Source organism: Delphinapterus leucas, chromosome 7 (genome assembly GCF_059928025.1).
Source record: "Delphinapterus leucas isolate spDelLeu-1000000601 "Yukka" chromosome 7, BTC_Dleu_Yukka2, whole genome shotgun sequence".
Lineage (NCBI taxonomy): Eukaryota > Metazoa > Chordata > Mammalia > Artiodactyla > Monodontidae > Delphinapterus > Delphinapterus leucas.
Window position 1 is genome coordinate 102,759,083 of NC_143135.1, and position 17,058 is coordinate 102,776,140.

The following is a 17,058-nucleotide window of genomic DNA, read 5'->3' on the forward strand; positions in this document are numbered from 1 at the left end:
GTAAAAAGAATTAGTCACGAGAACAAACAGATCCATTGTGTAACCTAAACAAAAAGATGCTTGTCCAATATTTGTCCTATTCAACTTGTTGCTTTGAATGAGTGTTTCTAGTAATGAGTCATAATACTATGACTTTCTCATAGTGACAGTACTTTTGGTTTCCAAGTCAAAAATGCTGAATTGCATGCTTTTTTGATTAATAAGGATAAAAATTATTTTATTATGAGGTTTGGGGGAAGAATGTAACAGCATTCTAAAAGACAAATGGTTATACCTGGAGTGTGCAGATACTAGAAGCAATCGGTAGAAAAGATGCCTAATGTCTAGGTGCAAGCACTGTCCAGCCTTGGCAAAAGCAGAAGCTTATGGGCAGAGGAATGGCATGATTTCAGAAAGGAGAAACTGCTTTTACTTTTTAGTCCTTCTGTGGGTTCAGTCAAGGCTCTAAACCTCAGATTACAGAGATCCCCAAATTCACTTACAGTCTCCGCTTGCTCATTTATGGGGAAAGGAAAGTGGAATAGCTAATTAGACAGTGGTTCTAATCAACTGGGTACCAGTTGTTCTGTTACATGATATTTGATTCTTTTTTATTTTCTCACCTGACATTGTCCTGGCATATAACTGAGGTATAACTGTTCAAAATGAACTTGTTCTTCACACTATAAGTGCATAAAAGCTAAGCAAGGAATCTGAATGTCAAATGAATCTATCACATTCTTTGATGATAAAAAGAAGAGAAGCTCCTCTGATCCTTCTACTCATCATCAGGCCTAGTGCACATTCAAACTGCGAAGAACTTTTTCTTCTCTGCCTATCTAGGTCTCCTATTTGGTTTATGCCATTTTCTTTTTCTCCTGAATGACAATTTATACTGCCTCTTACCTGAGAATCCATTGACATTTGTTATTGTTCTTCAGGATAGGCATTGAAATCATTCATTTATCCTTTAGGATGAATGTAACTGGGTTACCTCTCTCAGAGGTATCAGCATTTAGGCCTTCATTCATTGTTTTGCTCAATAGATAACATTTTAAACATCAGAAAAGAGAGGTAGAGTGACAGTACAAGTGCTGTATTCTTTGTTCCTTAAGTCGTAACCCACTGACGAACTTATTTAAGATAAGACAGTGGCTAGAGCATCCTCATTATCCTTCTTTCTCTGTGGAGTAAGAGAGGACACTGACTTATACGTTGTTCATCGTATAGATCTTATTATTTTAGCTTAGATTAATTTTGTCTTTTAATATATAAAATAACCATATCGTTTAAGAATGAGGCATAACTACAGATAACTTTTTTTCCCGCAAATAAAACTCCCCCAAACCACAAACTTAGTAAGTGGAAGACTCTCTACTAAAACATGTCCCTCAGATTATGGCTCCCATCTTTTCCCAAACCACTACCTGGTACACTTTGTCTCTTTGGACCCCCAAGAGTTTTACATTATTCTGATTTCTTTGTATTGAGTTATATGTTGGATGTGCTAGTATATGCAAAATATCTGAATAGTTAAGACCCCAAAATATATTTTTCTAGCTACTATTCAGTTATTTCAGGTAAAAGAGTTTCTTTGCTCCAATTATCAGAGTAATTTAAGTATATAAAATCAATCTGAGTTTATACCAAGTGCTAATGCTCAAACCATTTTCTTCCTCCTTTCTGAGTGATAAAAATTTTAAAAGAGCAGAAAAAGCATTAAATGAATATATTTTTGCAGTCGTTTGAAGCTCTGTAATGAGAACAGGAAATACATAATTGAACACAGAATAGTACAAGGTAAGTCATCAGTGTAATAAATTGAAACACACAGTCGTGCAAAGTAATAAACTAGAACACTTTTATATGAGGTCAGGTGTGTTGCTTTGAAGTTGGACTTCAATTTGCCTTCCCTTGGATGGAACTGTTTCCTGATTCTATGTGCTCATTAATCCACAGTCATTTAATGAGGCAAAGGGTGACTGACAGGTGATATCAAAAAGTTTCCTTTAGTATCCACAGGGCTAGAGATCAACTAGAGTCTGGAACATGCAAAATTAGCTTCCTTTATTCTTGACTTGATTATCAGACTGAGCTCAATTCGCACCATGGTATTGTACAGATAACTTCATGCTGCCCTTTGACTCTTATTGCCTATAAATTGAAACAATAACATCAGTCAGGAGATTCCCTCCCATCACTTAGTGAACAGCCGATCTGAGTTCTAGTTCTAGCTATACCAGCATTCATTACATGAAGAAAACCGTTTCATAGAAGCCCCAATCCAAAATGACCCCTCCAAATCCTCATTCACTCCCACCTCATAATGTTTCATGGAGGTGCTTAAAGTATGAATGGGCTGATGCAAGGGATGTTTTCTGGAAACTTCTGGAAAGTAAGATAAAACAAACCCCCTAAATTATAATGTAGTTACTAACCTATGGATGTGAAAAAAAAAATTCTGGCATGTTTCTGAAAACAAGCAAAGTCCAATTAGCTGGAGAGTTTTTCCTAGTGATGTTTGATGAACTTGACTCCCAGCTGAGCTAGAGCTATAACTAGCATTTCATTCCTTAATGACTTTCAGGGAGATCTCAAAATGTTTTATAAATAGGGATAAAGGAGTAGAACCTGTCTTTGAAGAAGACTTAAATAAACAGAATTTGGCATCCAGATATGGATGGGGGAAACATTAGGAACAATCTAGTAACAATGCCATTATTTGAGCTCTGTTAAATTCTGGAGGTAGAGTTGCACCTAGTGTCTTAATTCATGACACACTTTTTCATGTTAGCAAATTTATCCAAGGAAGAGCATAACTCTGAATGGCTTTGAGAGTTTGTTTGCCTCTTCTCTTAATTGAATTACTCAGCAAATTTATTTGGAGCACCTACTATGTATTCAGCCTATATTAAGCATTTTGAGACTTTGAAATGGAGACTTGGGACAATGAGTCCTATAACAGGAAAGAAATGAATGAACAGCACAGAGAAGGGCAGCAGGACAGTGCACCAGAGTAGGAGAAATAGGTCACTGAGGATGAAGAGAACTTGGCTTTTAATACTCTATCTAATGTTTAACTAATGTGCCACTTTTTTCCTGGTTAGTATTAACATATGCAGAAAGCTGGAGACACTTCTTACATTACCAGTCACTGGGAGATTGGAAAATCAACCCCGTTACCCAACATGTTGTTAAAAGTTTAAAGCAAAAAGATCTGTTGGTAAATTATGAACTTATATATAAATAGTGTATTTCTTACTGAAGCAAAAATTCTACCTGACTTAAAAGCACCTGATTAGAAATTTTATATTCAGTAGCAACACACCTGAAGACTTCTAGGAGTGTTCTATTGCTCTTAGCAACTAATATTCTTTTACAAGAAGTCAGTCTTACTGGGTGTATGGCAATCATTACCCTCATTACAGGCCATTTAGTGTTTTAAGATGCTGCATATGTCAACTTGACCTCACAATGACTTTTCTGAAACTGCAGGTAAGACACAAGAAACAGGGAAGAAAAAAATACAGAAGCTGAACTTGGAACCAAAGCCATTTGGTTCAACTTTTTTACATTTACCATTAAGAATGCCAGGATTGAGGTTTAAGCCCCAATCCAATGACTCAGATTTGCCTATCTCTGTACATTCTATAGACAGTTCTTCCACCAAAGCTGGCTATCCATCTTTAAGTGGATATAGTCAGAAAGCAAAGGAACTTCCACCCAAGGCACATCATATACTCTGCACACAATGCTAGCACTGGACTTAAGAGTTATCTCTCTTAGATGCAATGATTACAATGGCTATTTCCAACTGCCCATTCTGGGAAGAAATATTCTCCTAACTGTGGCTATCCCAGTACGCTGATAATTTTATTTTTGCTCAATCAGGCAACTATTTCTCCCAATCTTTCTTTCTCTTTTACTCGAAACAGAGTTGACATTTTTTTTGCTCTCCCATAATAAGGTACCAGCAGCTGAAATTAAGGCTAACTTGATATCCCAAAACATAGAATCAAAAAGGTGTGTTGTGTTGATCAGACTGCCCCTTCTAAGTCTTCTCATATTTAATATGAGAGTCCTCATTTCAAATTGAAAGTCATCTTTTTCTATCCTTCTTTAAGGTCTTTGTCCTCTCATTAGTCCATTTATTCAACCATTCAATTAATACGTATTGAGTGCCACACACTGTGCTCGACATGAGATAAAATGGTGAGCAGAAGAGCAAATAAAATCTCTGTTTTAATGGAAGTTTCAGGCTAGTGAGAGAAGACTTAATTAAATGATCACACACAATTAAATCTAAATTTTCAACAGTGAGAAGTGCATCAAAAAAGTACACAGTGTCTTAATCTAGGTAAGTGTGATTTTCCTTTTGTTAGGTTTGAGGTCTCTTTATTCCTAAAACTCAGTCTTGTCATTATTTTCACTATTCAAAGCAAATTGTTCCTTGGAGCTTTGGAAGTTTGCACAGTAGCTACATTTTTTTCCTTGTTATCCCATTATTTCTCCAGTGCTCCTTGGATATCAGGGAGACTCTGAGGCACCTATAACAATAGGGGAGAGTAAACAGAGCAGAATATCTCTTGGGAAGATACATGACCTGGCAGCTCACTCAGGTCAATTATTTACTCACCCTTGCACAATTCTGTTCTTCTCTATCCATAATTTCCTTATCTGTGATATGGAAAAAATAAAGACCATCCTCCTATTAGGAGTGTCATACTAATACACACAAAACAATTTGTAAATTATGAAGTGGAATATAAAATTAAAGTCACATTATTATAATTATTTTTGTTATGAATATTATGGCAGAACAAGAAGAGCAGAAGTCAGTTAACATAAAATTCCATTGTCTTTTTCTTTTATTCCTTGTTTCTTGCCAGAAAGCAAAAAAGCCGTAGGTAGGAACTCTTAATTCACCCAGGCAGACCTTGTTACTGCATGAGCTTTCTAGATTATAGTGACCATAAATTTCCTACACCAAAAATTGGGACACAAGATCTGACAAAGGCTTTTTCTCCCACTGACTTACGACTTTATTTTAATGAAAATCTATAATAATTACAGTGCTTTAAGATATAAGTATAATGTCTCAACTTTATATGAAGGAATAAAAGAAAACAAAACGATGTCCTCTTGGAAATCTAAGGGATCCCATTATCTTACCCTTGGCCTGCCTTGTGAAAAATGGTCACAGATTGGGGTTCCTCTAGTTCTGGTGGCTTTCAGTGCAGGGTGAATAAATTTGTCCCCATGGGCCACCTTATGAAAAGATGATCATCTAGTTTCTGAGGAGATTTATTTACCTCTGCCATGATTTAGAGAAAAACTCCTCCTTTACAGGTTCCCCCTGCCTTTTGCTACTGATAACACACCCCTGTGGATTTCTGTTGCTACCCAATATCAGGATTTGTGAGTTCAGATCATGTTGCTGGCACTACCCTGGATAAGACACATTTATCACAGCCATGCTTAGTCTTATTTGCCTTACATGTTGTGCTGCCTATATTGTTAAACCCCACTGCTTTTAAACCATGGGCTAATTGGTAGAGCATCTCCCAGATCTATCAGCAACACACATTCTGCCTTTAAAAGCAGGAGAGCAGAACATAATTGTGCTCGACTACTAAAAGCATCACCACTTCCAGCCTGAACTTGCTGCCATTTTATTAACACCAGTAGACAGAAGGCCCAAGGTCATCTTAACAAGGCCTTATACACAAAGTCAGTAGAGGATGGGTCTCAGATGACCAGGGGCAAAAGCATCTTCTAGGAAGGGCTGTTTCCGGCTCATGTTAGGTAAGTGGCTCTTTGGGAAATCTCAATATGAGAATATTTATGACCTGTAAGAGATCAAATAACTTGAGCTAATAATGAGTCAGAGTGGATCAAAGGCAGAGTTAGGCTCCAAAGGCATCCAGTCAGTGAGATCAGAGTTATGGGCTGCAGGAGAGAAGGAAATCTTCAATAGACTAAGCATCATTCTGGCTGCAGTTCAGTTGTGCTTGAATAGAGCGTCCCTGTTTCCAGGGATGGAACTTTGCTGCTCTTCATCTGTGAAGTCTTACTTGGTAATATGAAACCAAAACTTAAGTCATTCCAAAGGGCTTTGGCTCAAACAGTGATTTCTTATGCCCTGGTTTGAAGAGCTTAAAATAAGACTTAAGTTCCGAGACTCTAAAGGTTTTCTGGGGATTTTTGTTTGTTTGCTTTCACTTTATTTTTTTTAATGAAAAAAAGCAAAGATATAAGTCAATTCAATTTTACTTCAGTCTTAATATCTTAAATTTCCTCTACAGAACTGGTACCCAGATATTGACTTCCCAGGTATCGACTAAGCTGACCCCCTCTCTCAGGTTTTTTGTTCTCTTTTTGATAGAATTCCACCTTTGACTCCTAGTGCAGTTCTGCTAGAAAGGCTACTCCCCTTGTCTCCCTGCCATGAAGGCTTCACGTACACAGTGACCTCCCCACTCCTAACCTCACCAACTTCAATGATTTTCTCAGTTAGCAATTAGTCACATCCTCTCCTGGGACATCTCCTACCTTGTGGTCTTTGTTGTTGTTTAGTACTGGATTGTTTTCCAATACTCCTTTTCTCTCAAAATCTAGATGGTGGATTGAAGGAAGGCATCATGTTATATGTTACAGGTGTTATAAAGGAAAAAAATACTGATGAAAGAAATGTTGGGGATGACATTTCCTTGCCAGATAGATTTGGGCAACTCTTTAAAAGTATCAGGGATCTAGTGCTTTGGATGTGATAGATGCACAATAAGTTTGTTACTTAATGATAAGCTTTGTTCAGATCCTTTCTCACATTATCCAGTCCAATTAAATGGGGGCATGTGGGTTTGAGTGTGATACACAGGGGCTACCTCTGGACAAGGACATCTGGAGAACAAGACCAAGCAGGAAAGAATATTACTGAAAGATGATTAACAGTGAGCAAGATCAAAGGAGAACAGGTAAAGGAGTAGTTGGAAGGATCAGCATGGAAAGTAAATGTCAGATAGAGAGGGAGGTTGGCAGCCACAAGATTCAGGAAAACTAGAGTGAAAAGTAGAGTGAATGTGACAGTGGCATCTAGAGGAGTTAAAGCAAACTATTTAGAATTCAATCCATGAATTCTGGGCATGTGGTAGATGCTTCTTTTATGGCACATACAAAATAGCCAGAACAATGGCTAAATGATATATATTACCTTAAAAAATTCTACTGACCAGTACCGAGGTTGTTTTCAATCTGTTACTAATTTGCATAACTACCTTAAGGTTATAACAGGGACCAGACAAGTCTATTATGAATAGTTCCTAGATTCCTAGAGAAGAATGATGATGAGGAGCCTATGGGGGGCTTTGCTTTGTTCATTGGTCTCAGCCTGCAAGTAAACCCTGTCAGCTGACTGTCCTACAAACTGGCACTTAGGTTCTGGTGGGAGACCTGGGAGACGGTTTGAGTGGATTGATGCAATTCCATGTTAATATTACAAAAAACAACATGGTGATCATAGGAAGCTGGGTTTGTCTGACCTGAATGAGACTACCTTTCAAAATATTTGCTATTATGGTGAACTCTGGGAGCAAAAGTAGATTTGGGGTTTGCAGTCTGTGACTGACTAGTTTCTCATTTTTATGTTTATCTTAGTATAGTTTTTAGCACTTGTTATCATTGGTGGATTTGTTTATTAATTTGGTTTCTCTCTTCCTTTTTTTATTACTCTTTAAATTATTTTATTTTAATTTTTTTTTACTTTACTAACCTTATTTTATTTTATTTCTTTTTTCTTCTCCCTTCTCTTCTGAGCCATATGACAGGGTCTTGGTGCTCAGGCCAAGTGTCAGGTCTGAGCCTCTGAGGTGGGAGAGCTGAGTTCAAGACATTGGACAACCAGAAACCTCCTGGACCCACATGATATCAATTGGTGAGAGATCTCCTAGAGATCTCCATCTCAAGGCTAAGACCCAGCTCCACTAAATGACAAGCAAGCTCCAGTGATGGTCACCCCATTCCAAACAACTAGCAAGCCAGGAACACAACCCCACCCACTAGCAGAGAGGCTGCCTAAAATAGTAATAAGTTCACAGACACATGAAAACACACCACCAGACGTGGTAATGCCCATCAGAAAGACAAGATCCAGCCTCATCCACCAGAACACAAGAAAAAGTCCCCTCCACCAGGAAGCCTACACAAACCACTGAAAGAACCTTACCCGCTGGGGGCAGACACCAAAAACAATGGGAACTATGAACCTGCAGCCTGTGAAAAGGAGACCCCAAGCACAGTAAGTTAAGCAAAGTGAGAAGACAGAGAAATACATAGCAGATGAAGGAGCAAAGTAAAAACCCACCAGACCAAACAAATGAAGAGGAAATAGGCAGTCTACCTGAAAGAGAATTCAGGGTAAAGATAATAAAGATGACCAAAAATCTTGGAAATAGAATGGAGAAAACAAGAAACTTTTAACAAGGACCTAGAAGAACTAAAGAGCAAACAAACAATGATGAACAACACAATAAATGAAATTAAAAATTCTCTAGAAGGAATCAATAGAAGAATAACTGAGGCAGAAGAACATATAAGTGACCTGGGAGATAACATAGTGGAAATAACTACCACAGAGCAGAATAAAGAAAAAAGAATAAACACAATTGAGGACAGCCTGAGAGACTTCTGGGACATCATTAAACACAGTAACATTCAAATTATAGGGGTCCCAGAAGAAGAAGAGAAAAAGAAAAGGACTGTGAAAATATTTGAAGAGATTATAGTTGAAAACTTCCCTAATATGGGAAAGGAAATAGTCAAGTTCAGGAAGCACAGAAAGTCCCATACAGGATAAATCCAAGGGAGAACATGTCAAAACATATATTAATCAAACTCTCAAAAATTAAATACAAAGGAAAATATTAAAAGCAGCAAGGGAAAAGCAACAAATATCATACAAAGGAATCCCCATAAGGTTAAGAGCTGATCTTCAGCAGAAACTGTGCAAGCCAGAAGGGAGTGGCAGGACATATTTAAAGTGATGAAAAGGACAAACATACAACCAAGATTACGCTACCAAGCAAGGATCTCATTCAAATTTGAATGAGTAATTAACACCTTTACAGACAAGCAAAGGCTAAGAGAATTCAGCAGCACCAAACCAATTTACAACAAATGTAAAGGAACTTCTCTAGGCAGGAAACACCAGAGAAGGAAAAGACCTACAATAACAAACCCGAAACAATGAGGAAAATGGTAACAGGAACATACGTATCAATAACTACCTTAAATGTAAATGGATTAAATACTACACCCAAAAGACATAGATTGGCTGAATAGATACAAAAATAAGACCCATATATAGGCTGTCTACAAGAAACCCACTTCAGACCTAGAGACACATACAGACTGAAAGTGAGGGGATGGAAAAAGATATTCCATGCAAATGGAAATCAAAAAAAGCCAGAGTAGCAATTCTCATATCAGACAAAATACACTTTAGAGTAAAGACTATTACAAGAGACAAAGAAGGACACTACATAATGATCAAGGGATCAATCCAAGAAGAAGATATAACTATAAATATTTATGCTCCCAACATAGGAGCATCACAATACATAAGACAAAGCCTAACAGCCATAAAAGGGGAAATCAACAGTAACACAATCATAGTAGGGGACTTTAACAGCCCACTTTCACCAATGGACAGATCATCCAAAATGAAAATAAATAAGGAAACACAAGTTTTAAATGTTACATTAAACAAGAGGGACTTAATTGATGTTTATAGGACATGCCATCCAAAAGCAACATAATACACTTTCTTCTCAAGTACTCATGGAACATTCTCCAGAATAGATCATATCTTGGGTCACAAACCAAGCCTTGGTAAATTTAAGAAAATTGCAATTGTATCAAGTATTTTTCTCCAACCACAATGCTATGAGACTATATATCAATTACAGGAAAAAAAAACTGTAAAAAATACAAACACATGGAGGCTAAGCAATACACTACTAAATATCCAAGAGATCTCTGAAGAAATCAAAGAGGAAATCAAAAAATACCTAGAAAAAAAATGACAATGAAAACACAATGACCCAAAGCCTCTGGGATGCAGCAAAAGCAGTTTTAAGAGGGAAGATTATAACAAAGCAATCTTACCTCAAGACACAAGAAACATCTCAAATAAACAACCTAACCTTACACATAAAGCATTTAGAGAAAGAAGAACAAAAAAACCCAAGTTAGTGGAAGGAAAGAAATCATAAAAATCAGATCAGAAATAAATGAAAAAGAAATGAAGAAAACAATCGCAAAGATCAATAAAACTAAAAGCTGGTTCTTTGAGAAGATAAGCAAAATTGATAAACCATTAGCCAGACTCACCAAGAAGAAAAGGGAGAAGATTCAAATCAACAGAATTAGAAATGAAAAAGGAGAAGTAAGAACAGACACTGCAGCAATACAAAGGATCATGAGAGATTAATACAAGTAACTATATGCCAATAAAATGAACAACCTGAGAGAAATGGACAAATTCTTAGAAAAGCACAACCTGTCGAAACTGAACCAGGAAGAAATAGAAAATATGAACAGACCAATCACAAGCACTGAAATTGAAACTGTGATTAAAAATCTTGCAACAAAGAAATGCTCAGGACCAGATGGCTTCACAGGTGAATTCTATCAAACATTTAGAGAAGAGCTAACACCTATCCTTCTCAAACTCTTCCAAAATATAGCAGATAGAGGAACACTCCCAAACTCATTCTAAAGGCCACCATCACCCTGATACCAAAACCAGACAAAGATGTCACAGAAAAAGAAAACTACAGGCCAATATCACTGATGAACATAGATGCAGAAATCCTCAACAAAATACTAGCAAACAGAATCCAACAGCACATTAAAAGGATCGTACACCATGATCAAGTGGAGTTTATCCCAGGAATGCAAGGATTCTTCAATATATGCAAATCAATCAATGTGATACACCATATTAACAAACTGAAGCATAAAAACCATATGATAATCTCAATAGATGCAGAAAAAGATTTGGACAAAATTCAACACCATTTGTAATAACAGTTCTCCAGAAACTAGGCATAGAGGGAGCTTATCTCAACATAATAAAGGCCATATATGACAAACCCACAGCCAACATCATTCCCAATGATGAAAAACTGAAACCATTTCCACTAAGATCAGGAACAAGACAAGGTTGCCCACTCTCACCACTATTATTCAACATAGTTTTGGAATTTTTAGCCACAGCAATCAGAAGAAAAAGAAATAAAAGGAATCCAAATTGGAGAAGAAGAAGTAAAGCTGTCACTGTTTGCAGATGACATGATACTATACATAGAGAATCCTAAAGATGCTACCAGAAAACTACTAGAGCTAATCAATGAATTTGGTAAAGTAACAGGACACAAAATTTATGCACAAAAATCTCTTGCATTCCTATATACTAATGATGAAAAATCTGAAAGAGTAATTAAAGACACACTCCCATCTACCATTACAACAAAAACAATATAATACCTAGGAATAAACCTACTTAAGGAGACAAAAGACCTGTATGCAGAAAACAATAAGACACTGATAAAAGAATTTAAAGTTGATACAAACAGTTGGAGAGATATACCATGTTCTTGGATTGGAAGAATCAACATTATAAAAATACTATATTACCCAAGCAATCTACAGATTCAGTGCAATCCCTATCAAACTACCAATGGCATTTCTCACAGAACTAGAACAAAATATTTCGCAATTTGTATGGAAACAGAAAAGACTCTGTATACCCAAAGCAATCTTGAGAAAGAAAAACGGAGCTGGAGGAATCAGGCTCCCAGACTTCGCACTAGACTACAAAGTTACAGTAATCAAGACAGTATGGTACTGGCACAAAAACAGAAATATAGATCAATGGAACAGGATAGAAAGCCAAGAGGTAAACCCACGCACATGTGGTTAGCTTGTCTTTGATAAAGGAGGCGAGAATATACAATGGAGAAAAGACAGCCTCTGCAATAAGTGGTGCTGGGAAAACTGGACAGCTACATGTAAAAAAATGAAATTAGAACACTCCCTAACACCATACACAAAAATAAACTCAAAATGGATTAATGACCTAAATGTAAGGCCAGACACTATAAAACTCTTAGAGGAAAACATAGGCAGAACACTCTCTGACATAAACCACAGCAATATCGTTTTTGACCCACCTCCTAGAGTAAAGAAAATTAAAACAAAGATAAACAAATGGGACCTAATGAAACTTAAAAGCTTTTACACAGCAAAGGAAACCATAAACAAGACGAAAAGACAACCCTCAGAATGGGAGACAATATTTGCAAATGAATCAACAGACAAAGGATTAATCTCCAAAATATACAAGCAGCTCATGCAGCTCAATATCAAGAAAACAATCAACCCAATCCAAAAATGGGCAGAAGACCTAAATAGACATTTCTCCAAAGTAGATATACAGATTGCCCACGAACACATGAAAGGTGCTCAACATCACTAACCATTAGAGAAATGCAAATCAAAACTACAGTGAGGTATCACCTCACACCTGTCAGAATGGCCATCATCAAAAAATCTACAAACAATACGTTTTGGAGAAAGTGTGGAGAAAAGGGAACCCTCTTGCATTATTGTTGGGAATGTAAATTGATACAGCAACTATGGAAAACATTATGGAGGTTCCTTAAAAAACTAAGAATAGAATTACCATATATCCCAGCAACCCCACTACTGGGCATATAACCTGAGAAAACCATAATTCAAAAAGAGTCATGTACCACAATGTTCATTGCAGCACTATTTACAATATCCAGGACATGGAATCAAGCTAAGTGTCCATCAACAGATGAATGGATAAAGAAGATGTGGCACATTTATACAATGGAATATTACTCAGCCATGAAAAGAAATGAAATTGAGTTATTTGTAGTGAGGCGGAGGGACCTAGAGACTGTCATACAGAGTGAAGTATGTCAGAAAGAGAAAAAACAAATACCGTGTGCTAACACATATGTATGCAATCTAAAAAAAAAATGTTCTAAAGAACCTAGGAGTAGGACAGGAATAAAGACGCAGACATAAAGAATGGGCTTGAGGACACAGGGAGGGGGAAGGGTAAGCTGGGTCGAAGTGAGAGAGTGGCATTGACATAAATACGCTACCAAATGTAAAATAGATAGCTAGTGGGAAGCAGCCACATAGCACAGGGAGATCAGCTCAGTGCTTTGTGACGACCTGGAGGGGTATGATAGGGAGGGTGGGAGGGAGGTGCAAGAGGGAGGTGTTATGGAGATATATGTATATGTATAGCTGATTCACTTTGTTATACAGCAGAAACTAACACAACATTGTAAACCATTATGCTTCAATAAAGATGTGAAAAAATATATATATTTGCCATTGGAGGGCTTCTGATTCATTAGACTTTTGCTCTGTGAATATCAGAGGGAGGGAAGAAGGAAGTAATAGTCAATCAATTGTACCTTTTGTAATTGCACAAATCTCTGCACTTTGTCTTCTGGAAGACTAATGGCTATTTTCTTTTTATTTCTGCCATGATAACTTGAGACTGGAATCTCATCTGATCTCTGTCCTCAGCTAGCTCAATATTCTTGTGCTCAGTGTGGTGAGAAAGTTTGCCTTGGCTCTCCAGCATGTACTCTGGTTTATGCCTTTAGTTATTCTCTCTCTCTCTCTCTCCCCCTCTCTCCTCTCTCTCTCATAGACAGACCATCTAAAGAGAGAGAGAAAAAGATCCTGTGGTTTAAGATGGGTATGGTATAGCTGTCACTACCCTGTTGTGTACCTTTTAGCAAAACTACTCTGCAAGACTAGTGTCCATAGAAATCCCAGGTAGTCTCCTGTTCCTACCTTTTGGGCTAAATCCAATAATAGCCAATGGCTCTCTAACACAGTTTATCCAGCGGGCTCAGTAGAGATTGCAAACTGAGCTGAGATATATAAATATTCCCCAGAAGTGTGGCCAGAAATCTCAGTTGGCTTGGACACTCTGAGTGGCTGGCGCTCAGAACGAAGTTGCTAATGGTGAAAGAGTTTTATCACTGCATTTTCCCATCCCCAGCAGATACGGATGCAGCTGTGCAGCTTGAGAACACATCCTTCCTTCAGGATTGTGAGGTCAGTTGCTTTATGTTAAAAGGTGCTTCTAGTTGGAATTTACTTTCATATCCATTGTATAATTTTATCCTTACCATGAGTCAGATGAAAGTTATTGTAAATCCCACTATATAGATAGGTAAACTGAGGCCAAATGATTGCACTTTGCCCAAGGAACAAACAGGGATCTGTTTGTCAAAATCAGAGCTACAGAGTTGCAGAGCTCCAGCTTCTTGACCCCAGCCAATGCTCTTATATCAGAGCATACGTGCTATACCAAACATACATACAAATTTTTCAATGCAGATAGGACACTTGGCTAGACTCTCAGAGTACGAACGAAACAATCATTGCACAGTTGTAAAATGACCAGTCTTTAACACTCATTGCATATTTTGTGTCTTTAGCAAAAGTGACAGAATTTTGAATGTAGTGCATTGTGCTTCATTCTTCATATCTATGGTGGATTTTAAGACTTGTAAAGAAGTTTTTTTAAGGATTTGAATGTTAGGGAAGAAGAGAAGTATGAAGGAAGGAGGGAGGGAAGACATTTCTTGAGCACTGTCCCCACGATCAGCGCTGATAATCTTTTCCATTTATCTCAATTCATCCTCACTTTAGGAAGATCATTTGACCTCACTGGGCCTCAATTTTCTCATCTGTAAAGTAGAGCTATGATACCTACCTTGGAGCTCCAGAGTGGACAACATGGTTTGATGCACATAAAGCATTTTTAAAAGTACCCAGCATGTATTAAATATTTGCAGTTGTAATTGTTACAATTACCTACGTACAAAGAAAATGCGACAGAATTTTAAATACATCCAGCCAAGTTCTCAGCTGATTAGAAACTAGGACAGAAACTCAGGTCCAAGTCATTGTGGAAAAACCCTAGTGACATATATGAACTATTTTTATGTTATTAGCTGAAAAGACCTTAAATCCTTACACAAGACAAATATTCCAAGGCAGAATAGGCAGATCCAGCTACATGTGGGTAGAGAAGGAGGGAGGTTGAGGGAGGATTCTTTATTATTGGCCAGAAATAAAGTAAATTAATGAAAGAGCAGAAAGCTGGGAGAGAGATAACCTACCTAGTACCACTCCTCCTCCTAAGAAAATAAGACATCTTCCTTGAAATCTACAGAAACTAAAATTATTAATGGCCCAGTATATGTGAGAGTCTTTCATGTAGCATTTTTTACAGCTGACCCATGTGTTTTAAGATGTTTCCTACATAGTATTTAAAAAAAAAATTTATCTCGCTGTCCCAATAATTCACTCGAGGAGCAACAGATTGTTCCTTTTTACTATTTCTTATATGAAAAAATATCATTTTAATGCTACAGTAGTTTATGCATACTCTGTCATTTCAGTAGGAGTAGATTATTTTTACTTTTACCATTTAAAATTAAATAACCTCTGAGTTAGGGTGACCAACGATGCAGATCTTTTGGCATTAAATAAGCCACTCCTGGTAACACAGGGTCAAGCTCTTCTGTGGGGCAACCAGGCATGTCACGGGAGCCAGTTGGCTAATATGGACTTCAGTCATTTTCTGTGGGCATCAGGAGAGCAAGGAGCAGGCTGTCTTTGTTAACATCAACGGGAGGTGTGGGATGTAGCTTGGCATGTGTTAGGGCTGTGGTCCAAGCCTCTGCCGTGTGCCAAGTCTTCTATTCTCCTTAAAGATCCCCCTCCCAGCTGGCTTTTAGGTTTAACACAGAGAAAGAATGGACCTGATAGTCACTTATTGTTATATATTTCTCAAACCTTCCAAAAATAAACAAACACACACACAAATAACTTTCTATTCTTCCTCTGTATGGCAGGAAATCTCCATGTATAAAATTCAGACCCAAAAGAAAACTAGCATATTGTATTTCCTAACAGAACATTGTGATGGAAGGAGAAAAAAGAAAAAAAAACAGAGCTGTGTCCAATGTCGCATTAGATACAGGCTTTTAAAAAGACTAATGCATTGAAAAGCAAATATATTGGCACTATCCATAACCTTGACATTTTGACAAATACCTCAGTGTCTGCCTGTGTGATCAAATTGATGATCTCTGTGAGTTTCCTTAAAAGCCACTCACCTCTGTGGCACCTTCCACTTGGTTCTATAAAACACTGGGGCTTGATTCCAGTATGCTGTTTTCATCCCAGAATCCTTTGCCACTTTGTTCCATTATTCTCATCTCTCCAAAGAAAAGCAGTTCAAGGAATGCAGTGGGAGCTGTCTTGAGGGTGAGATAAATATGCTTAATTGCTGAGTTTTGTTGAGGGAAGAAAGCTTTGTGAGAGGGAGCTCAAGATAATGAATTCCCTTCCTTCTTGAAAATTTCACTGAGAAGACTATCCAGGTGAGTTGCCCTGGCTGTGTTGAGCTCTGTCATATTAAAGACAGCTGTGGAAGTAGAGGAAAACATAGTTCCTTGGGATGAATGCATCTGCTGATTGCATTGACTAGAACACAGAAAATGTCTAGCAAATTTAGTAGGTGGTGGTGGTGTTTGGAGGAGGACAGTGATGGGGAGATGGGAGGTATTTCAATACTAATAGAACCCTTTAAAGAAGATAGAACCACTAGAATTAATTGACCTTGAGTTGAACTGAGGTATAAAGAAACCGTGTCTTCATTCATTCATTCAAGAAATGTTTATTGAAACTTTACTGGGTCTCAGGCCCGGTGCTAAACACTGAGGATGCTAAGGATGGTTACCCCTCAGGTTATAGGCAGTTTGCCTAAAGCTTGTTCCAAAGGATTTCTTCTGCATTTCCTAGTCTTTGGCAAGGAGAAGAAGAGGCTGGAAGCTTGCTATCAATTTTGCTCAGAAAAGAATACATTAGAAGCTAAGGGACATTTAAGGGGGGAATGAGGAAAGCAGATCGACATGGAGAAGTGAGGAAGGGCCCCTGTTCTGTGCC